Raw genomic sequence first — 22,560 nt, forward strand, 5'->3', positions numbered from 1 at the left:
CACTAAGTTGAACGTTTTTCCTGTGTCTGAGGCTAAACACTGTGAGTGCCCAAAGGGCTTCTCTCTAGCTCTTGATCAAGCAGCCATCTTTACTGAGTATACCAGAAAGCAGCTTCTGAGGGTAAGTGTAAGAATTATCTGCCGATCCAGAAATAGAGAGAATGCTGTGAAAATTGCACGTGCATGAACTTAATGAGTATTTCAGCCCAGTTAAGGTACACTTACAGCTAAATGAGTGAGCGGGAGACCTCCAGGGAAAGAAAAACAATGTTTTGCAGGCCTGCAGAAATTTAAGAATGTAAACTTACTTTCAAACTGCAATCTCTCCTCTCTTGCTTTTAATGATTGCAATCGTTCAAAATAAAGGGAAGACAAAGCCCATCTGAAACACCCAATCTTTTCAACAGCTACGCTATTGCCACTGAATGTGTATGCTTTCCTCATGCCAGGAGGTTTTCTCTTGCTCACGTTTTACATAAAAGGGGCAGCATCTTCTCTTTGTTATCGTTACCTTTTGTGATTTCCAGACACACACTGACACATCTCTGAGGTTCATCTCAGTGTTCCAGCTGAAGAAGTTCCTGCAGCTAATTACTTTTTCACCCTCATGGGTATGTAAAGTTTTGCGGGAAGCTTTCTTGCCCACTTGAGAAAGAACTTGAGTTTGCTTTTTCCTGGTTTCCAGGGGCTACTTGCACAAAATTCCAGATAAAATATGCAAGACTGGTCATCTCAACAGGCTGTTGATGGCCACACCGAGCACCTTGCCAAAGATAGTATGAATAACACAAGGGTGAAATGGCATCTTCTCTCCAGCAGCTTCTGGGAGACTCGGTTTTATCCAGCCTTCAGGATGACTCTTCACGGACGGATTTCACTGCTAACCCCTAGATCGCAGATTCTCAAATGGAAAGGTGATGTGCTTTGGCTGCTGCTGGAGGCTCTCAGGCCTGCAGGTAACCCCACCTCAGAGGATCAGGGGCACCTGAAACAATCCCATGCACAGGAACTGATCGGTCATTTCTTAGGTGGCCACCTTCCTTCTGAGGGGTTTAAACTAGAAACTCTGGAGAGAAACTGCTCGCGTGAAGCCCTTCGGCCCCAAGCAGGTCTCTCTGGCCAGCGCAGCAGAGCGAAGGCAGCATCCCCTCTGTCAGTTCAGCAGTACGTTCGGGGGTGGTGGTGGTGGTGGTGGTGTGCTTTTCTTACCGTGTTTTCGAACGCTTGGCTGCAGGAAGACTCAGGGATGGAACAGCCGAGGTCAGAAGTTTGACCGTTCTGCGGGGTACAGTTTGGGGGCATTTTGTACTTAGGCTGCTGTGGATTAAGTCGATCCTTTGGGCACTGAATCTCTCCTCTCCTCCTCTCCTTTTTAGGAAGGGATTGGAGGGGAATTTAAACATAAGGAAGGTTAAATTATTGATTTGACAGCTAGAAACTGTTTGTGCAGTGCTTTGTCCTAGGGCTGAACGTAATGTCATACCAAAGCTCGAGGTTTTGGCTACAACAATTTGCTCTGCTGAGTATTTAACAGTCAGGATACTTCAGGTAGCTGAAAGCCAGGACAGCTTTGACAGCGTAGCTACAATCGTTGGTCAGAAGGGCAAACATTTCCAAGGTAGATGCAGCTTCTAACAGTAAAATCGTGCTTTTGCTGAAAGAGCAAAATGCTTTCCTGAGCTTTCTCAAGCAAATTGAGCTACCTGGACAAAAGCACTGTTTTCTCTGCTGATACCTACATCTGCACAAGGTGCTTTTGCTGGCACAGCTCTGCTTTCAGAGGATCTTATCTCATCACAGCTCTGGCTGACACAACTGTGCCAGGAGGCTCGGTAGCAGAGACCTGACCTAAAAACACCCTGGCTCAGCTTCGGGGTTAACACCCAGCCAGGAATAAAGAGAGCGACTCACAGAACCCACTTTCTGAGCTGTCCTGAAATGAAAGACATGCACAGCCCGGGTGCGTGAAATCATTGCCTGTTGGGAAGGAGATCCCGCAGCTCTTTCAGCTGCTGCGTTTTGAGGAGTGGGCTTGGTCTAAAGGAAAACTCCTGGGGCCCAACAAGGTGCTGAAGTTTAAAACAGAATACTTAAAAAGTGGCTACGATGCACACAGCTTGTTACTGTATTTCAGAGCCCTGCCTATGAGCAAGCACAGATGCTGAGGCGTGGGGCTAACGACCATTGCACTGCTAAAACCAGATGACTTCCAGAGGAGAGGAAAATTGAAATCTGGATCACTACAAGTCATTAATACTCATAATTAACCAAGGTGAGTCACTTAAACTGTGTAAAATGAGATGGTAACGCTTGTGAGAATGTTGTAAGGATAACTGCATTAAAAACTGAACTATGTTTGTCACTCGGCAACGAGGATCAGGCAAAACCACGGAATAGATGCACTGCAGATTTAATAAGAGTGCTATTAATTGCTGTTTTGCAAGGGGCTTAGTCTCATCTCAGAGTCAGTGCCAGCGGGAGGGATGGTCCTTCTCGTGCCTCCACCCCTGACACCCAGACACCCGCTTTATGCCAGCGATCCCAGGGGCTTGGGGCACCCCTGCTCACCCCGCTGATCCAGCTGAAAAATAATGGCACTGCGACGCCACATCCCTTAGTTGTACCAGGCCATGAACGCACGGAAGACTCAAAGTACCACCCGAAGAAGATCATGTAAGAGAGCGTATGCCGTGCCTTCAAAATGCCTCTGACAGCTCTCAAGATACTCGGCTTGACGCCATTTATTGATTTGTAACCAGGGAGACGGTACGTGCTCCCGTTGCAAAGCGAGGGAAAGGCTCTTTCCCTTCACCTCCTCAAGCAGTGAAGAATGCTGGAAAACTCTTACTCCTTGTAACCTCCTGCGGCCTTCACGGGAGGGACGAGCGAGATGTTTGCCTTCTCAGAGGCTGCTGCATTTTCATAAAGGTGGAGAAAATCAACCTTTCCTTGCAAACCAGCCTGGAGCAAAAAGGGCTAAGCTGTTTTGGGAGATGAGAGATAAGCAAGCCAGAAAGCCTTATCAGAGATTTGTCTTAACTTGCAAAGGTATTTTCTTTGATGAAAGAATTCAAACAGTTGTTTGGAATGGGCTGTCAGCTCAGATTTGTTTTCAGAGAGATCTCACTCATACCCCGTCCTGGACTAACAAAGCTCTTCTGCATTAGGTTCTTTAATAAGAATCTTCATTTTCTGAAGTGAAAATTAATTAAAGTGTAAAAAAAAAAAAAAAGGCAACAGAACAAGCGATTCAGAAAACAAAGGCTGATGAACATTGGGATTCAGTGGGGATCAATATTTGTTCCAAGGGCTTGTTATGGGGCAAGTCCAAGTCCGGCCATCTCAGGAGGGACGGAGCGCTGGCCGCGGGAGCCCCGTAGTTCAGCCTGGCGCTAGCACTTACCCATCGGCTGACAGCAAACTGGGAGCAGTTGCTGGAGATTCGATGAGAATTTGAGGAAAACGGGCAAAAAGGCCGATTGTAGAAACCGATGCTACAGCGTAGCGTGGGCACTTTCCCATTTTTGTTGAGAACTCAAAATGTTTACTTTCAGTGTGCTTTTGAATGGAAACTTCCACTTTTTTAGAAGTCATGGTCAGAAACTAAGTACAACCAAATCATTTTTTCCACATACAAAAACATTACATGAAGAGTTTTGTCTAACCCAGCCTTTGGAGGAGGGAAGGAGAGGAAGGGCTCCGAGAATAAAAAAAAAAAAAAAAAAGTTTTGGGTCAACTCAAAACAAAATGAAGAGTTGGCTGGACGCGGCCGCGGGTTGCATGGAGGAGCGATATCCGCAGGCCTCGTCGACCGTTCTGAGGGGGCGGCGCGGCTGGCTGTCGGGGGGCGAGGCGAGGCGAGGCGAGGCGAGGCAGCCGATGGAGCGCACCGGTCCCCCGGCCGGCGTTGCTGCGGGGGCTGGCGGCCGGCGCGGTGCCTCCTTCCAGCTGCGGGAGCGGGAGCGGGCCCTGCTCGGGGATGGGGCCGGGCTCCCGCGCTCCCCGGGGAGCCGGCCGGGGGTTAACGCCCGCCGCTTCAGAGGGCGGCGCTGGTGGCCGAGGTGCGAAGGCGGGCAGGGAGCGGGGCGGGCAGGGGCCACGGGGGCGGCGGAACTCGGGGGCCCGCGGCCGCGCCGACCCCAACCCCGGGGGGGCCCCGCCGGCAGGAGGCCGGCTCTGCCCTGCCTTCACGGGGCAGGCGGGCGGCGCCTCCGGAGGCTCCCGTCGGGCGGGGAGGGCCGGGCGCCCCGCCGTGGGCAAGGCCAAGGCTGGGGACCGCCGGGGGGGGGGGGGGGTGGGCGGGGAGGCTCCGTCCCGGGTCCCGGCGCCGCGCCGGCCCCGCCCTCCGTCCGCCGGGGGCGCCGAGTGACTGCCGTCCGGCCCAATCAGGGCGCCGGCCCGGCCCGGCGCTGCCGCCCGCCCCGTCGGGGAGGCCCGGCCCCGGGGCGGGGAGCCAGGCGAGCGCCCGGCGCGGCCCCGGCCCGGCCCGGCGCGGCGCGGCCCCGCTGGGTCCCGGCCGCCGCGTGCGAGGCGGGGGCGCGGGCGGGGCGGGGCGGGGCGCAGGCGGGGCCGGCCGGGACGGGGCGGGCGGCGGCGCGGCGCGGGCCGGACGGCGGCGGGGGCTGCCCGGAGGCGGCAGAGGCGGAGACGCGGCCGCCCCGGGAGGGCCCGCCGGGGTTTGGGCGCAGGTAAGCGGCGCGCCGGGGAGCTCCCGGGGCCCGGCCCCGTTGCCCGCTAACCGAACCGAGCCCGACTGCGGCAACTTCGCGTCCCGGCGGGGTGAGCCCCCGCCGTGCCCTTCCCCGCGGCTGCCTTGCGCGGGCGGCGGCGGCAGCGCGCCCCGACGGCTCCCGCCGCGCCGAGGGGCCCCCGCGGGGCGGGCTCCTCCCCGCCGCCATGGGCCCGGGCCGCCTGCCCCGCCTGAGGGGAGCGGCTGTCCCCCGGGGAGCGGCGGGCCGGGCGCCGCTGCGCGCCCCACGCCTGGGCTGGGAGCCCGCCGTGAGCCCAGCGCCGCGGGGCCGGGCAGCTCTCGGGGCGGCGGCGGGGAGAGGCTGCGGGGTGCCGGGAGCCCGCCGGCCCCCGGCCTTGCGGCCGCCGCCTCGGTGGCGGCCCGAGCAGTGCGGGGCGAGGGGGCTTCCCCCCCAGCCGGCCCTCCCCCCTGCCAAAAACCGGCCGGCCCGCGGCCCCCAGGCTACGCGTGGGTGCTCCCCTGCTGCGTTTGCGGCCCCCTGGCTGGAAGGGGGAAGGCGGGCGGTTTCAGAGAGAGGGTCGGCAATTAGCGTCTGGCCTTCTGTAACTTACTTACGTGCTGGAACTGGCATAGCTTTTAGGGAAATTTTGAGGAGAGGCAGGCTCCCGTTTCATCTTTTCAGGCTTTAGTGGGACACTTCAGCCGCAAGTACTGTGAAACCGCAGTTGTGAGTTTTATCTTGAACTAACAAACGTGTTTTGATTTAAGGCCTGGGGTTCTCACATCCTGTAATTATTTCTTCTAGCTGTATTTCTTTTAGGTCTGTGACTTTGAAAAAACTGAAATAGCTGTGCTAGCTCACGCCCTGGCTGAGGTGCAGCCGTAGCAGTAAAAAGGTGCTTTATACCCATGTAGTTATTTCTGGGGGGGAGGAAAAGTAAGCTATGGTGTCAAACGCTCCTCTGTGGTATAGCAGCGTGTGCGTGCTCTCCTGTGGAAGTGCAGCGCTGCTGGTCTTGTGCAAAAACACAGATGAAATGTTTAGGACTCGGGCTTGGCTATGTCTGAGCCTTCGGAGACTCTGCTGGCTCTCCTTACTTCAGCCCGAGCGCGGATACTACCGACAGCGCAACGCGTAAGCCCTGGTATGTATGGCAATGGCAGCACGATTGAGCAATATGAGTGTCTCTGCATTCCAAAAACTAAACAGCAAAAACGGGTCACAGAGTGAGAATATTCTCCATGCTTACGTGATCGAATATCTGAGAGGAAGATGTTTCGGTGTGCCAGCTCCGGATTTATTGCTTCTATTAAAGGTAGCAGCCATAGCTTGAGGATTTAACTTTGTGAAAGACGAAGGTGACTTGCAATTATAATAAAAACCACAAGTACGGGTTTCAGTAAAACCAGTGCGCTCAGTGAGGTGGCATGGCAGGTCGTTTTGATAGGCACCTCAGAAACCAAGCAAACTGAAATCCGCTTAAACTCTCGGTTCCAAATGCAGCAAGCATTTTGGCCTCTTAGCTTCTTCACATCAGTAAGAAATTAAGAGACGAAGTGTTCCCTAGTTTGGCTTAGTACCCCTCCCAGGGGAGTTTTGACAGTAGGGTTTAGCACAGTTTCTTGAAAAGCTGTATCAAACAGATCAGCTCCTAGAAGCAGAGGGAGTTGTTCGGCATGCTGGTGAGGATGACTGTCAGTGGTGTGCCGCGTTGCTCGTAAATTAAGGCCGGTGTTCCCGTGCTGGGAGTACGATGTTGAAGTTGCCCTCCTCCCCGAAGGCAGCGGGAGCTCCACGTATTTGCCTGGCTGTGGAGCCGGGGCCCTTAGGAGGGGGTTCCCTCTTCAGCAGCATTGCTCCTGCTTTGAGGCATGTTGCCTTTGAACAAGGTGCTGTTAGGTGTTCAGCAACTACTGTAACCCTCTTAAATGAGATAATAGCAAGAGCCTGAGTCAGAACACATGGGTCCAGATTCGAGTGCTTTCTCAGCTTTGGTGAGTTTTGCCCTGGGTTTTCATCCATTTGCTGGATCGGTTCTGGGTTTAAGAGATCTGCTGAAGAATATTTCAGTTGATGCATCCTGTGCATATGTTTTCTGCAGCAGATCTGTGCTCGCAGCAGATCCGTGCCCTGGAAAAATCGGTGAGTAACATTTCTGCTTGTCCCTGAAACAGGGTGGAGCGTCCTGAAGTCAGGGATGTCACATGGGGCAGAAAGCCGTGTTGAATGTCATCTCTTTTTTTTCCTATTTAGATCCAAGTCCTGTTTCCATTTTGGGCTACGCTGCCTGTGCAGCGTAAAACATTTTGCAGGAAGGAATGGGGTCCTGATGAGAATGTCTGTGGAGGTGTATGGAGAGACTTTGCTTGTGACCGGTGTCGACATGAGGGTGACGTTAACATTCCCGAAAATACAGCCATTCCCAGGTGGTGCTGCCAGCCTGTCTGGTCCCATCGCTTGCTGGTGATGAGGAGGGCAAAGTCTGGTCCCTGCTCGCTGGTCAGGTCTGGATGGCCTGAGGACAGGCAACGCTGTGTGCTATGAGGTGCGCGGTACAGCGTCCTTCAGGAGGGCTCGTGTCTCTTGAATCCATCCAAATGGGGTTTCTCTGATGTTTCTGTCTTTCACTGCTTCAAGGAGCAGTTTCAATGAAGTGAAAATCCTTCCCCTGAAGAGGTTTAAAGCCAAAGAAGGTTTAGTCACTTTCTTGATAGTGCTGTGATTGCATCAAAACGTACCTTTGGCTTACTCAGGAAAAGATACTGTTGCTGTAAACTCATTTGAATAACTGACTAATTTCCTTTGTTGTGCTTTGCATTATGTGTTTTTTGTGAAGGTGGGGGGAACGCGAAGGGGTGGCTGGATCACAGATCTCATGCAGGTGGTCCAAAAATGTCTTCCTGACTGGGTGGGGCAAGAGGAGCGCAAAAAAAAAAATGCCCGTGACTGGGGAGTCCACTGGTTTGCAGTAGTTTTCAACAGAGAAAGTAAGAGCCCAAATATTACGCAAGATTTAGGGAGGTAATGGAGCATCCTGGAAATTCCTGTGTTGTTAGAGGTGGTCAGAAAAGCCCCCGTCCTGCTGCTGAATTTGCATATTCTTTCTTAAGAAGGTGGTGGTAACCCCTGCCTCGGCTTGTAAATGGTGATACGCAAGTTAGGTTGGTATACCTGGGACAGCTTCTTCTCATACTTACCTTTGTTATTTGCAGGCTTCAACACAAAACTCAAATTATGTTGCTTCTTTAAAGCTGTACAATTACGATCTGACCTATTTCTGTCTGGCCAAGCCACATCTGTAAATACATAAATGCAAGGAACAGGTTTATTGGAGGGTTCATGTGGGTTTGGTTGTGTTCGGTTTTCTCGTGTGGAGCTTGTGCATACAGCTGTGCGTTAAGAATACATAAAACCAGTTAATACCTTCATAAATGAAACCACTTAGTACTTTCCTGTACTTAGGCTGAATAGTGGCCCCCCTCCCCCCTTTGTAATTGTGAGATCCCATTAGTCATCCCGCTAGCGACTTTGCTCTTGGATCCAGCCCAGGAGAGGTAAACTGCATTGCCTTGCCTCGTGTTCGCTGCTGGTGTTTATACCCAGACATTTATTTAGCATTTCTTTAGCACCTAGTATAAATTCCCACCCTGTCTTGTCCTACTGTAAGTATGTTTGTGTGTCCAGAACCTAACTGGCGCGTTGCAGTGTCTCCTTAGCAGAGGTACTGTGCCTGGGTCTCTTCCTTCGTCGGTCTTTGCATTTGCGCTGACTTTTTTTAGTTTGAGTAGGAGTAGGGCATCAGCCTTCCCTGTGTCTTGGTAGGAAAGTGACTGTTGGTGCTGAAAAGCTGACTGCTGAACAGGTGAATGGAGAAAGGATGGCCATTTAACGACAGCCTCAAAAATCAATGAAGTTTACCGTTCAAATAGCTCTTTGAAGATGGCAGGCTTACAAGCATTTGAAGATGGCAGGTTTACAAGCATTAGTCTGCGAGACTACATCTCTTGCCCAATGTTTGGAAAAGTCAGCATCCAATCCAGAATTAAAGCTTGGTCCTTCTTTTGGAGGACAATGTTTCTCTTGCTGTGGGGTTATTATCTGCAGTTGTTGTGTGTCTCCAACTTCAGCAGATGATCACGCTAAGTTGTAACATCTATCTCGGGTTTCTGGTGGGATCTTTGCTTTGGATCTCTCCTTGTTCTGAGTGCTCTAGTGAGGGTGCTCAGCTGTGAACACACCTCGAGATGCAGGGAATGATGCATCTGTTTTCCCCCTCTTTTTTTTCACCTCTCTCTCACAGATGGACTTCTGTGTTGGTTCAGCTCAGGCTGAGGATAGTGGCCGTCTGTTATTTTTCTAGTAGTGTTTGCTGCCAAGATAGTACTTTATTTGTGCTTGAAGGTTGGAATTTTCCGTTAATAATTCAGTCATCATACTGAATTTGCAGTTGCTTGCCCGTGATGTGTATTGCCCTTGCTGTGGGCATATGTGATCTCCTGATATCCTTTAGCTTCCAGAGCACTTTGTTCCTCTGTGACTTCTGCTGTACACGAGAAAAGTGTGGTGGGTTAAAGCTTTATCCTTTTTCCAACGGCTGGGCTTCTGTTTCTGTCAAAACGCCAAGATAAACCAATTATGTAAAGAGCTGATTTCTTTCCTCGGTGGAAATATATTTAGATACAGGTCTTGAAGCCAGTCGTAGCCTTTCTTCTCCTTGTCCCTGTCTGGGCAATCTTCATCGTTAATGAGGGAGGCAGGTGGAGAACTTGGGAAGGGCTCAGGCTGTGTGCTACGGCCTTGCAAACCCGACATATCCCCTGGGTGGGAGTTGTGTTCCCTCTTGCTGTTGAGTGCTTGGCCCCTCTGGACTGAGAGCTAATGCTTCGTCAGAGAGCTCTTCATTAGAGGTGCTGTCTGGGGGGAATGCTGTTAAATCTCACCCTCGTGCCTTGCATGTTGGATCTACTCCTGCATGTCGTCTCAGGACCATGAGGAATGGCTCCTGGTGAAGACCAGAATCGTTCTTCTCTTCAGAAGCATGGTGCGAGTCTGAATCTTGCTAAAACTGCTGGGAGATGCAAAAGCCTGGTTCCCCCATATCACATAAGAATACTTAGGAAGGGAAATTAGATCTCCTGTCCGGCACTGGGCTGGAAACCGGTGTCCCAGTCTATGTTAAGGTAAGGATGCTCACTTTCCCTTCTGCCGCTCTGCATCATTAAGCAGTGCAGGTTGTGTCAAAGAACCAGGACCAGGGGCCATTTAAGCAGTCTCTGGCTCGTGGTGTTTGAGGGAAGATAAAAATAACAAAAAGTGTGACTTTAAGCAGCCATTTGCATACATCTTGATGGTAATCACACTCCCAGTAGGCACAGTGTTGTAACTCTTGCAGGTAATTCTTGCATGAATAAAATCCCATTGAACGCCACCTGTGAACAAAAGCTCCAAGACCAAGTACAGTGATCCAAAAGTTGATTTGTACTTGCATCTTTCTTTACAGGCTTTTTCCTAAATTTCAGTGGAAAACTTGAGGCTGAGACTTGAGATGGCTGTTGCAGCATCTGAACTCTAAACTGGAGAATCTTTGCGCTGTCAAAGACAGCTGCCTAATTATGTCTCAGATGGGAAAAATCTGATAACCGCTAGCATGAATCAGCACATTTTAAATCAAAGAGTTCTCGTGGCTCCAAATGTGATGGATCTGGAAGAACAGCTTCATTTTCTTGCCAGGCCAGCACCAGGATCTGGTTTTGGGGATGAGGAAGGGCGGTTGATGCTGTCGCAGCTGCGCACACAGCTGTCCATGTGCTCTGTCAGTGGGCATGGTCACGGGAGTCTGGTTCTCTCCCAGCTTTGCGGTTGGGAGTTCACAAGCCGAGGGGCTCAGTCTGGCGCAGTGTGAGTCCTAAGGATTTCAGACCAAGTTCCAAAATTCAGAAGGAAGGTCCTTAATAATAGCAATGTCTTTCCTTGCTGTAAAGAAGAGCGGTTCGGTGAGTGACTTGGAGGCTGTTTTGTTGGCCTTTGCCCCTTGATGCAGAATTTGGCAAAAATGTCAGAGCAGGTTTCTCTGTCTGCAGCAGTAAGGTGCGGTTAAGGTTTATGATCACACTTGCGCTCAAAGGAGTGACGAAGCCATGGCTTGCAGGCTGCGTGTGCTGTTCACGGGAGTTTTTGTGGCCTGTGGTTTACTGCTGGCTACCTGAAGAAGACCTTCTGCTGGTTCTGCAGAGTGTAATGCTTGTAATTAATGTCTGCCTTGAAAAGCAGGTGAGGAAAAGTGTCTTCATTGTAAAAAAGCGCTGAGCTGTTTCTATGTTTCTGAAAATAGTTATTATCCCACGCAGTTGTAGCACTTCTGGTCTTGGGTTCTGTACAGCTTAGCAAGGACACAGCCGGCGTGGGTTTGTAAAAATCACTCTTGCCATATGGAGACTGCCAGGATCTGTTTACCCTTAGGCTTGGATCAGGTAGTCTACTCATATGGAAGAAGTCCTGTAGAGACAAGATGTTGGCAAGGAGAAGGAGCGTACAGCCTATTGGGATCTCCTCAGCTTGAGCGTGAATGGGTATTCGTAGGTGTCAGCCATGTGATTGTGCTGTTTTGCCTTATTTTGAAAGCTTTTCTTGTGGATTTGAAGTGTCTCCTCTACCCCCCTGGTTTAGGTTTATAAACCTGTGCTGAAATGTAGCGTGGGTTCATCTTTGTCCATCTCAAAGGAGCGTTGGGAGCAAGCCTGGTGGGGAGTGCGCTGCCTGCTAGAGCTGCTGTGTGCAGGGTGCGAGAGGAGGCAAAGGCTGGGACGTGGATGAGGCTGTGGCTGTGTGGGACCAGGGAGCGTTCCTGGTGCTGTGACCTGCGTTGGTTTCCCTATCCAAATGTCCAAGCTGGAAAACACACTTCACAGTGGGAGGTGGTGGTCTGATGGCTGTGCTCCCTGTGCTGCTCAGCTTGGGCCTTTTTGGTCTCTCTCCTGCACTGGAAGCATCTCTGATAGATTTTTGTTAAATGAGAGGGGAAGAATGGTACATCGAGCTCCTTTATTAAGAACCAGACAAAAATTTCATCTTCCCCAAAATGCTGGTACACTGAAAATGCAAGGTGCTCCACACCGTAGCTGACAAGTGCTTTGTGTAGCCTACCTGCTGGGGACCTCTCTGTGCTGTGAGGGGGGGACCTGAGTGCAAAAGGCTGTTCTTCAGGAACAGGGTGTGTATTATAGACAATTTCAGCTGGTTAGTGGCTTACATAGAGGGAGGGGTATAAGGACACGTCGGAGCAGCCAAGGCACACTGAGCGTTCCAAATTCCTGCCCACAGCTGTGTGCACAGTGGAGAAAAGGTCTTCCAGAAGAGGTGGGTGTGTTGAGCAAGTAATCTTCAGGAAAGGCATATGATAGCTAGATGCCTCCTGGTGGGTTCGGGTGCCAGCTTTGTTGTAGTATCTTCTGTCCTGCTTCCAAAACAGGATTAAGCAAAGGAGACTAAATCTCTGGCAAGTTGGTTTTGGTTCAGAGGAGACCTGAAAAGGCTTGTCAGTTGGATCTTAGAGCCATCAGCATTTTTTGTTCTCCACTTAACTGAAGCTTGTTTAACTTGTGACAGCACTTTTAATTTGTTATATTTGTAAAGGAAGCATCGGGGAGTGTTCAGAAATGCATATTTATGTTTCTTGACTAAGCTTAACTTAGCTCTAAGAACCTGTTTTTCTTATTTCAATAAAGAAGAATGTTTTGTCTTAGGCTGGGATTTTTTCCGATATATTTTGTGGGATTTGTTTGTTTGGTTGGTGTTTTTTTTTTTGTTTTGGCGGTTTTTTTCCCCTCCTCCAAAAAGAGCATATAGTGGCTTACCTTGGTCTACACCTTCCCTTGGATGTGAAACATGTAATTAACAGGTCCTAACCAGAAGTATCCTGTTGGAGGTTTCCTCACTCTTCCTGGAGCTGGTGTTGGACCTCCTGCGTAGTGCTGGGCAGGACCACTACAACCTCTGACGGTGCTGGCACAGAAATGTATTTTCAGGGCTTCCTCAGGACGTGCAGCACTACCAGGAATTTGGACACCGCCGGGGAGCCTGCATCTCTTCCCGCTGCTCTTGCTTGGGAGGGCTGGAGCCCATTTTGGTGGGGGACCCCAGGGAAGTGTGTGCAGCATGGCTCTGCTCTCCCAGTGAGCCGGAGGACTGCTGCTGGGCTGGGGGTGTGGATGTGCCCCCCTGCTGCCCCAGTGTCCTGGAGGGAGCCGTGCAGCCACGCGGCGGGAGCGGCCGAGGCCGTGCCCCACGGCACGGGGACAGTGCAGTTGTGTGGCGTGCCTCTGGTGCCTGGTGGGGCGTGTGACCTAATTTGTGGTACTGCTGTGAAACTGGTATGCTGCTGGTGGTGTTGGGGTGGCAGAAACATCTGGGAGCAGCCAGCTGTGGGATGGGGTGAGTCCCGGGGCTGCCCCATGGTGTTTCCCCTCTGGTTGACTCGCCCCACTCCCAGTGCAGCCCTGCGCTGGCAGGCACTGGGCCTGGAGGGCCTCGCTGGCCACTGGCTAGTAGCGCCAGCCACAGAAGTGCATGGCAAAGCTGTGACCAGGGCGCTGTGAACGTGGGCTGATCCGACTGTCTCTGAGAGTGGTGAGAGTGTCTGTGTGCTGTCTAGACCAAGTGCTTCCACCCACAGTGGCTGGTGGCACCCATACGCCCCGAGGGCGGTAATGACACTCCTTAGCCAGCTTAAAGGATGATTAATGCTTCTCTGCTTTCAAGCCTTCACACGAATTAACGAAGCAGTATTGACGATATGGTTGCATAGACAGATGGGTGTTACTTGAAGGGAGCAGTAACAGGTCTGTTGTAGGTGCAGATGCTTCTGCAGCAGCAGCGTCTTGCTCGCTCTCCCTCTGTTTGTGGTATTGCTTGAGAGCGTCCTTTTGGTGAACAGCCATGAGGCTTTAAATGCAATGTGGAGATGAGAAGATTGAGATTTGTTTTCAGGGTGGTGCTGGTAAACTTCCTGCAGCTTGGTGTTAGAGATAATTCTGCAGGTTCTGGCTCCATTGTTGTGACTGGGTCTAAGGTGAATTTAAGAAAAATATTTTGGTCAAACAGGCTTTCCTTTCTGTTTTATCCAAAGGGAAAAATCTGTTACGAGCCTCATCTGTTGTTCTCATTACTGGGGGAGTTTCTAAGTGGGACCTAAATATATAATTATTTGCACGTCCTTATCTGTGCGACACAGTGTTTTCCAGGTCGGTATCTTGGGTTTCAGACTTGCTTGTCATGATGTGCGGTCTTAAATCCACGTATGCAGAAGCATTTGATCACAGAGATGTCAATATGGTGAATGACATTTCTCTCGGGATCGTTTTGGGCATCACGGTGGAATCGGCCCCTGAGGACCAGCGTTTGCTCAGCTTATGGCACGCTCTTGAGCTGCTGTCGGAAGGAGGGTGAAGTGCAGGGTTGTCCGACCAGTTGTCTGTCGCAAGGCTGTAATGCCTGGGGAAGGTGGAGAGGAGGCACTGATTACCTGCAAGGCCTGCCAGTGATGAGGCTTCCACGTAAGCTGCTTGGAGGGAGAGGGGACATCTTGCAGCCCAGCATGATGATTGCAAGGATGGAGTCCCACCATGTCTCCAGAGAGCTTTGTGACGGGGCTAAACTGCAGCAGGCCCTCAGTCAGAGAGTGCCCCCTTCTGTGTAGGGTGATGGCAGTGGTAGCTAGAAATATTTTTCCTTTTGGACCTGGTTGGGAGGCTATCCCTCTGTTGCCTGCATGCTATATAATGGTGTATGTTTACCTCCTTACTTTCAGAAGTACTAAAGCAGGACCTGGAGTTCAAGGCTGCCTCCTGCAAGGAGCCCCCATGCTGCTGTCTCCATCTGAAATATGTTTCCTCTTTCTTCAGCTTCTTGCTCTCAGACCTTGTGGTACTTAAAACTCCCCCTTTCTTCCTCACTCTTCCAAGGAATTTTACAAAGAAATCAATAGCTGTCTAGTTATGACAGCAAAATGAAAAAGGCTGCAACGTCTCCATAGCTACCTAAAAAGTACTTGTAAAATGCCGGTGGAAGAGAGTGCCCTACAATTATCCCATACATTCCTTGCATGCAGACTGAAAATCGTTTGCGTTAGTTAAGTAATTGCTGCACGCTTGTCTAGTGAGAAATGTTTGTTTACTGCAATAAATTTTTGTTCCTTTAACCCTGTGAAGTTGAAAAAAAAGAATTTGTTTTACGTAGAAAACTAACTGACCTGAACTCTTCAGTAGATTAACTGATTGTAAATGTTCCAGCTTAATCCCACTTGTTTTTTTTTCTTGTGTTTCATGTAGCATCTGAAAAGAGACAGCTTGTGGCAAATTAGCCAGGGTAAGACTACAAAAAGATTGAATTATTCCTGTTTGAACAGTTCCCAGCATGCAAGCACTTGCTGCTTGGTTTGTACATCATCTGTGTCTTGAGTTAGCCTGCCAGAGCTGCTGTGACTGGGGTGAAAGTAAATAACCTCCAACTGGAAATCTTGCCTTCGATGTAAACGATAATTTATTCATTCATCAGTAAAAATATCATGGAGATCTGATGAACAAAAATTGTGGTTGGCGTGCCTTTGAGTTTCTTGCAACAAATGTCTTCCCCTGTTGAGTTTCCATGAAGAGAAACTGTTTGACGCGCTGTCCTGCGCTGTCCTGAAAAGTCACTTTGCTCCTAGTGAAACCCAGCACTGGTATGAAAATGCAGTTGTCAAAGCATATGCGAGGTCGTACTTGGTGTGCGTCTGTGCCTTACGCCGCTCTGTTCACTTTGGGGCATGGTGCAAAAATAACAGGCTGCAGAGTTAGGTCTGCTGCGTTTAGGCAAGGCTAATCTTACTGTCGGGCATCTGTAAATGCAGAAGTAGTTGAAACAAGATGATGTTTCTGTAGGGACTTGCTTTGATATACCGATGTATTGCAGTGCCTCTTTCAGAGGGGAGGGGCTGAAAGGGTAGGGAAATTACATACATGTGGCAATAGTTTAGGATGGGCTGCCTGGTTGTTTAGGACAGTGTATCCAACTGGACTGCTCATGCTAAATTGGAATTTGGCTGTGATATTGCGGTTAATTCCTCTTCTTACTAAGTGTGCTATATCATCTTTCTATGGCTGCGGCAATTAGGGCCTGGCTTTACTGTTGCACATGGCGAGGAACAACATTTCCCTTAGATCCAGCTGTGTTCACATAGCTCCCGTGGAGTGTGCATTTAGGAGCAAAATGGGGGGGGCTGTCTCTGTTTTTCTGTGTTAAAAGGAAGAAATGGGACCCCACTGCCTTTCCTCTGAGCCGCATTGGGTTTGCTGTCCCTTTTGCCTTAGCACGTTGGGCCGTTTTTGGGTGTACGGCTTACTTGCCATAAGCAGAGGGAGAAAACATGGCATGGTGGATGAAATACCTGCTACAGGCAATGAAAGTCCTGCTTTTGCCTTTAGTGAGACCTCAACTTTGCGTTGTCTGACTTGCCATCTTTTTCTGGAAAGAGAGAGATTAACAGAGATGGAGACCCAGTGATGGCCCCAATGAAGATGCCTTTGCTGTTGTCCTCTTTGTGTGGGTGAGATGTTAGGGAGATGGCTGGTGAAGGGAGGAGGACAGCCTGATACTGCCTCCCTGCGTGGAGGGGGCGGTGGGGTCTCTGCTGCTGAAGTCTTTGGGCCGGGAAGTGAGAGGCAAGGAAACAGGCCCCACGGCGGGCCTGGGGCAGAGTGGGCTGGGCTACTGGTGGTAGAGGTGGGCTTGCTGGGCGGTGCGAGCTCCTCTGGAGCCAGCTGTGGCAGAACAGGTGACCCTGCGGGCTCCAAGAGTTAGAAATCACAGGGTCAAGGATGCAACAACAGCACAGTCCAAAATACTGTCACTTGGCATAAATACAACGAAAGACAACCCTTCCAGGCTGTGAAGTTTTGGATTGGGTGTGCTCAGCTAACTGGCTGCCCCTCGCCATCCTTGGTGTTGCAGCTATCTCTTTTGCAAGCCTACATCACCGTGCCGCTGCCTGGCTGGACCCAGTGTCCCCTGTCCTGTTGGCCACTATGAGAGCGGTGAAGAGGAAGAAGGGTGGCCTCGGCAGCCGAAATGTCTGTGACCCTCAAGGGCCTCCATGGGCCCCCTTGGAGGACGTGCTCCTTACGTGTGCTGCCACCTGCTCTGGGGTCCGTCGTCTAGGTGCATGTCCCTGCCCTCTGTACCACAGCCTGCAGTCTCCCACAGGCACGCGGAAAATTCGGAGTGCTGTAATTTATGTGGTGTCCTTTTTTTAATCCTTCTTGTCTAGCTTGCACTGTAAAGCTTTGAGGCAGAGACTTTGCTTCCCTTATCTAGAGCCTCATGCCTGGATCTGGTTGATGTTTATACAGAAGTGCGAGGGCAGCCAGAGGTTCACCAGGGTCTGATAGAAACCATACGTGAAATTAATCCAAATTAAACTGTACGCGTTCCGCGATAAACAGGAGGTTACAGCACGGACTCAACATGTTGCATAGCTTTGAGACTATGAAGAATGAGAAGTGAATCCTCCTCAAAAAGTTGGCTGTGCCTGTATGAGGTTTGATGAAGTTTTGAGGCAAGCCAGTACGCCAAGCTCACTGTGTAGGCGTTTGCAAGAAATGAGGCAGATTTATGGGGGAGGACTGTGGGTATAGGGAGGCAGAGGGGTGCTGGAGATGAAGTAAAGTAGATAAACACGGGCCTGCTGAGGGTGAATCTGTGGTTGTGGACCCGCATGCTCCTTCCTACAGAGGAGGGAGAGGTCAGTTTGTGTGCCCTGCTAACGTGGGCAAACGAGCCAGTTCACGCACGTGATAGGATTTGGCACACCATTCTGGTATGCTTGCTTCCTCCTCGTGCCCTGCAGCGATGGAGCGTGTGGCAGGGGTGTGGAAAGCAAGGGAAAACAGTCTGGTCAGGGCAGCTTTTGAGTGGGTGGGCAACAGCCCTGCTCTTGCTGCAGAGCCTCTTGTGGAGGTTGGGGAATGCTGGAGGTTGGTTGGTAGCTAGACTGTCAACAGGGAGCTTGGCACTTCCCATGACAGTGGGAAAACGTGTTTCTGGGGCTGGCTCTGGCCCTTGTCCCTTTTTCCCAGCACTGGGGTGAGGGTATGGTGGACTTCCCAGTGGTGATGGCATTAAGGACAGTCTCGGAAGCTGAGATGATTTTCCCTGGATGGAGTCGGAATCAGCCCCTGAGGGCACGGGGCTTTGCTGGCTCGTGTCTTTGGAGTGGGCAGATTTCTCCCAGTGAGGGTTTTGGGCCTTGTGAGGAACAAAAAGCATACAAAAACGTGCATGGTCTGGGAGGTGTGCTGGTGTCAAAGAGCAGTGGAGGCAAGAGATAGACTGGTGTAATTGTACAGTCTGGTTTACGCTGGGCTTGAACAATCAGAGCACTGTGATGCTCTGGAGGGTTTGCAGTGCCACTTGCTACTCACAGGGCTGTGAGTGGAAAGGGATGGATGCCACCTAGGAATTTCAAACCTCAGGTCAGCACAGGAACACAGGAGCGTTCCTGCGTGGGAAAGCAGCGTCCACATGGTCCAGCTGCCTCTCCTGCCCACACGGAGATTGCGTTGATCTGGTGGATATAAACAGCCTTGCAGCCTTTTTGCAGGGCCGTGATGGCTGAGGAGAGGCAATTTCCCAGTGAAATGCTGATTCTTAGCTGTGATCCTGTGTGCTAATAGTACCTGTATTAGAGAAAAGGAGCTGTATTACTGTATTATAAGTTTGAATTATTCATGTTGATTTTTTTTTTTTCAAGCACGCTGTTTAGGAATAAAGGATGGAGGAAATACTGCTGGTGGCGAGGAAGGAACTTTCTAACTCTGCACTTGTAGGTCCCTCCTTCCTATGGGCCCTATGCTTAGCATTGGGACCATATTAACTACTTGTGTTTGGATTTCCAGAGAAGAGGCTTCCTCTTGAGACTTCCTATTGTAATTCACATCTGTGAAGTTGAATGCAGATGCTGTCTGTCACACTGCAAAGATTCATGTCCAGCTGTGTATATACAGAGGCGGAGAGATGTTATCTTGGCACCTGCAAAGACAACTTACTAAAAATAGGCTAAAGCCCATGAACCCAGGAGCAAAAGTACTTGTCCCAAAAGTCTCACTCGATGCATCTTTCTTTTTTCTTTTTCCCCCTTAAGGAATATTTGTTTGGAATGTGCTCCGTGTCTCGGCATTTGCACAAAAGCTAGTTGTGCTCCTGCTGAAGCTGCTGCTGGGCAGATGGGGCCAGGCCAAGCTCCGTTTCTAACTCCACGGCTTGTTCCCTCTGAGGCTGGGATATATTGCCTCCCTCATTTTCACCGCTTTCCTGCGATCAGGCCTTTTGTCTGTCTTCCTGCTTTTGGATCCTGAGCTCCTCCAAGACAGGGCTGCCTGACTGCATAGCGTGCAGAGCCCGTGCAGTGTATGAGGGCAGACCGTGCAGCTGAGTGGGAGCAGCGCTTTTCAGGGGGGCACAGGTGATCAAGCGGCATGTGGAGAGGTCGGTATGTCGAAGCGAGGCCTTTCCTGTGGCTTGGGCTGCTGCCTCTGGCCATGTTTTATGTATTTGCTAGGGGCAACTGCTCGCATGCACGTAGCAGGCTTTGTCCCTGGGCTTCTTTGTTGCTTTGAGTCCTCTCCGTACCTTGATGCTGTCTGTCTTTCTCTGCATCTCTTCCCCTCGTCCCTCTCGTGTGCATCCTGTGAGGTGACCTGTACTGAGGAGTCTCTGCCAAGACCCCGTGCAGTTTTTGGGAGTGGAACCGCCAGGCTTCCTCCTTCAAAAGGCTGGGGCCTCTGGCGGTGCAAAGCTGGCTTCATGTTAGGAAAACAGAATAAAGCAGATCAGTATTAACTTGCCTTCATGGAGTTGATCCTGGCTGTGGTTCAGTTGGATTATGTTAGCTGGTACCCAGAGACTTCCAGATTTTAAGACTGTGAAGCAACTTAGCCTGCAAACAGAGCGAGCGTTGCTTGGCTGTGTTCTTGTCATTTTCTGTTCATTGACTGCATCGCTGGAATAGTACAGGGTGGCGTTAAATTTCTGCACAAGGCTTTGAATGAGACCTTCCGTCAAAATGTTTGATAAACCGCCTACTGTAATGCAGAATGCTGGTCTGTCTTTTTGCAAATTGAGTTGTCGGAGAGCTCTTAAAATTATTAAAAGATCCTTTGTCTTCATTTAATTTCCTGTAAAAGACACAAGCTGGATGATTCAAAGAAACAACGCAGACACTTAATCCACGTAAAAGCATAATTTCCTTATCTGTGCACGTGCAGTACTTAAAGGTTTCCAATGGCATCATGTGCAGGGAGGAAGTATAAAAATATACGTAAAACCCCAATACTTTAAAATTTGTCCATTTTGAAGAAAGCATTTTGTTGATGGGGAATTGAGTAATGAAAAACAATCGAAGCAAGAATGGAGAAAGCATCGATTTAGTATCTTCTTGGGGTGATGGGAGGCAGGAATTTTTTTTCCCATTGTATTTTAAATGAGTTTAAAACTGTATTCCAGACAGCTTGTGAATGGTCGAGATTCAGCAGTGATTTTGTGAGCAGAAGGGCTATTATTTGGGTTCTCTGGCTGCGTTCCAACACAAGGGATCCCGAGTTGGGGTGCAACGCCTCCTTGCTCTAGGCACGCGTAACTGTTACCTCCCCCTCCTGTTCCACAGGGACCGGCGACTTCACCTCCTTTCTGCCCGCCGATGTCCTTCAGAACTGAGTTAAGCCTCTAGCAGTCTTGCGTATTGAGCTTGATACTGGCTCCTCCTAGCAATGAAGGGCTTGTGTGCCTGAAATACTAAATGGTGCTCTTGCCACCCTTCCCATGGTGAGTGGCTGAAGCGAAGAGCTTGTGGGGAGAGGTGGTCCCAGCTGTGTATCCCGGTGGAGCTGACCCCTCTCGAGTGAGTCGAGCTCAAGTGACCTTGGGCATCCTTTGAAGGAAGGATAGCGGTACCTCTGCTTGCAGGATGCCAAGGAGGCTGAATGCTCTGCTATATTTATATACTAAACTTTAAATATATTTATCATCTATGTAAATATTTATATACAAAATATACATATAAAAAAAGTTCAGTTGCTTTCTGAATTTGTCCACGGGGTACAAGGGTGTTGTTCCTGTGCACCTGTGTGCGTGGCAAGGGGAAAATAGCCGGGAAAACTTGGAGGGCTTAGGGATCCCTGAGTGTTGCCCGCTTGCGCTGGTGTTTAGGTGTTGCTTAATTGTGCTTAATAAAACTTCTGCCTCTGTTTCCTGCCAACTCAAGTTAAAAGTGCCGTGTTCCAATTAAAGATGCAGATGGGAGGTCAAGTTAGGGGCAATGCTTGAGTTAATTTTTCAATGTAGACAAACTCTGTGCTAATTACTCTGTTTATCTAAGTCCTGCAGCAGTTTAGCATTCTTGTTCTGTCATTTTCTTTCCCTACCCTCCTGCTGCAGTGCTGTTCAAAGTCCGTCTTGCCGCAGAAGTGGCTGCCTATCAGTAATACATCAAGTGATGTTCCTCGGGCTGTGTATGCATTGTAAAAAGTATTGTGTGTATAGCTGCTTGTATCATTTCCGAATGCTTTTTATAGCAAGAAGCCTGTTAATACAGTGTGCTTCATCACGAACTGAATTTACTACTTAGTAATAATCACTCTGACAAGTACGCATCCTGCCTGAAGCTGGGAGCGAGGACAGCACGTGCGTGTTATCTGGTTGGCGTTCTCTTAAGTGTGTGTTGTGAGCGACCTTTTCTGCCTCCCATCGCTGCTGCAGACTCTGCTCCCAAGGAGTCCTGAGAGAAGCCTGCGACCATGTACGAGCTTGAGCGGGTGCCCTTTGCAGGACTGCTCCGCAGACCAGCAGTCCTCCACTCCTGCGCCATGAGAAAGGACCTTCTCGCAGTATCCCTCAGTCCATCTCTCTGCTCCGGTGTAATGCATTTCTGAGTAGAGCGCTCTACATGTGCAGTGTGGGTGTACTGAGCTGTTCTAAGGCGGTGACCTTCCTCCTGTTCCCAAACAACGCTGCAGGTCACAGGAAGTACAGCTGCATTGCTTGGAGTCTCCTAAGTTATTTGGAAGGAGCTCTTGGGAATAAAGGCTCTTATTGCTCTTTTTCTTCGTTTTTTTTTCTTTATTTCTGTCTGCTAATAATCTTGGCTTCATGTTCACTGTTTTCTCCCTTTTTAAAAAGACTAGGGAAATAAACGTTTCTTTTTTTTCTTTCTGAACCGAGTTTGCTACAGTATCTGTAGGGCAAATAAATCTCCTTTTTGTTTCTTCCTGGCATAAGAATACCTTTCATTTGAGAGAAACTATAAATCTAAAATAATGAAAATTATAGTTTGACCTTTATTAGTTAGGAAAATAGTGATGTAATGAAATGGCTACCGGGAGGACCAGTGAGACAAATCGTATGGGCCTTTATTTGTCATTTTCCTGGCTCTGCTTTCCAGAAAGCCCCGCACTTTGCCAAAATTAGTTCTCAGCCATCGCAGCTATAATGCTGCACGGGGCTTTAAGTTTGCATTGACATAGGTGCTCACCTGGACGATCAGCCCCAACAAATTTAAACTGAGCCAAGCCAGAGGGATGACTGGCGAGGGGTTGTGGCGGAGCTCCCTGCTGCCCTGTCCGGCCCAGAGCAATCTCGCCCCACCAGAGCTGGCAGCCACTCATAGGAGCTGCTTGTGAGATGTGCCTGCCTGCCACGCAGCCCTTCTCCCTCCCTGGCTGAGGAGGCTGGAGCAGGAGAGCGGCAGGACGGCCACGAGACAGGGAGAGCCTCTCCCTCCAGCCCAGGTTAGAGGCAGCATCCTTGGGGATGGCTCTCAGGTGGCCACACGGCCCCCCCTCT

At 50.3% G+C, this 22,560-nt stretch overlaps 1 protein-coding gene across 14 annotated transcripts in view; it reads left to right on the forward strand.

Moving 5' to 3' along the window:
* The first annotated feature begins 4,573 nt into the window (after window positions 1–4,573).
* Window positions 4,574–22,560, forward strand: part of PPFIBP1 (PPFIB scaffold protein 1) — a 114,653-nt gene continuing 96,666 nt past the window's right edge. For all 14 annotated transcript variants that reach the window (XM_087764718.1, XM_087764724.1, XM_087764721.1 and 11 more), the window contains exon 1: window positions 4,574–4,689. The gene's annotated coding sequence lies outside the window, so the exon portion shown is untranslated. The remainder of the gene's footprint in view (window positions 4,690–22,560) is intronic.

The sequence above is a fragment of the Nipponia nippon genome, unplaced genomic scaffold (genome assembly GCF_047370975.1).
Source record: "Nipponia nippon isolate SJK-2023a ecotype South Korea unplaced genomic scaffold, ASM4737097v1 scaffold_3, whole genome shotgun sequence".
Classification (NCBI taxonomy): Eukaryota; Metazoa; Chordata; class Aves; order Pelecaniformes; family Threskiornithidae; genus Nipponia; species Nipponia nippon.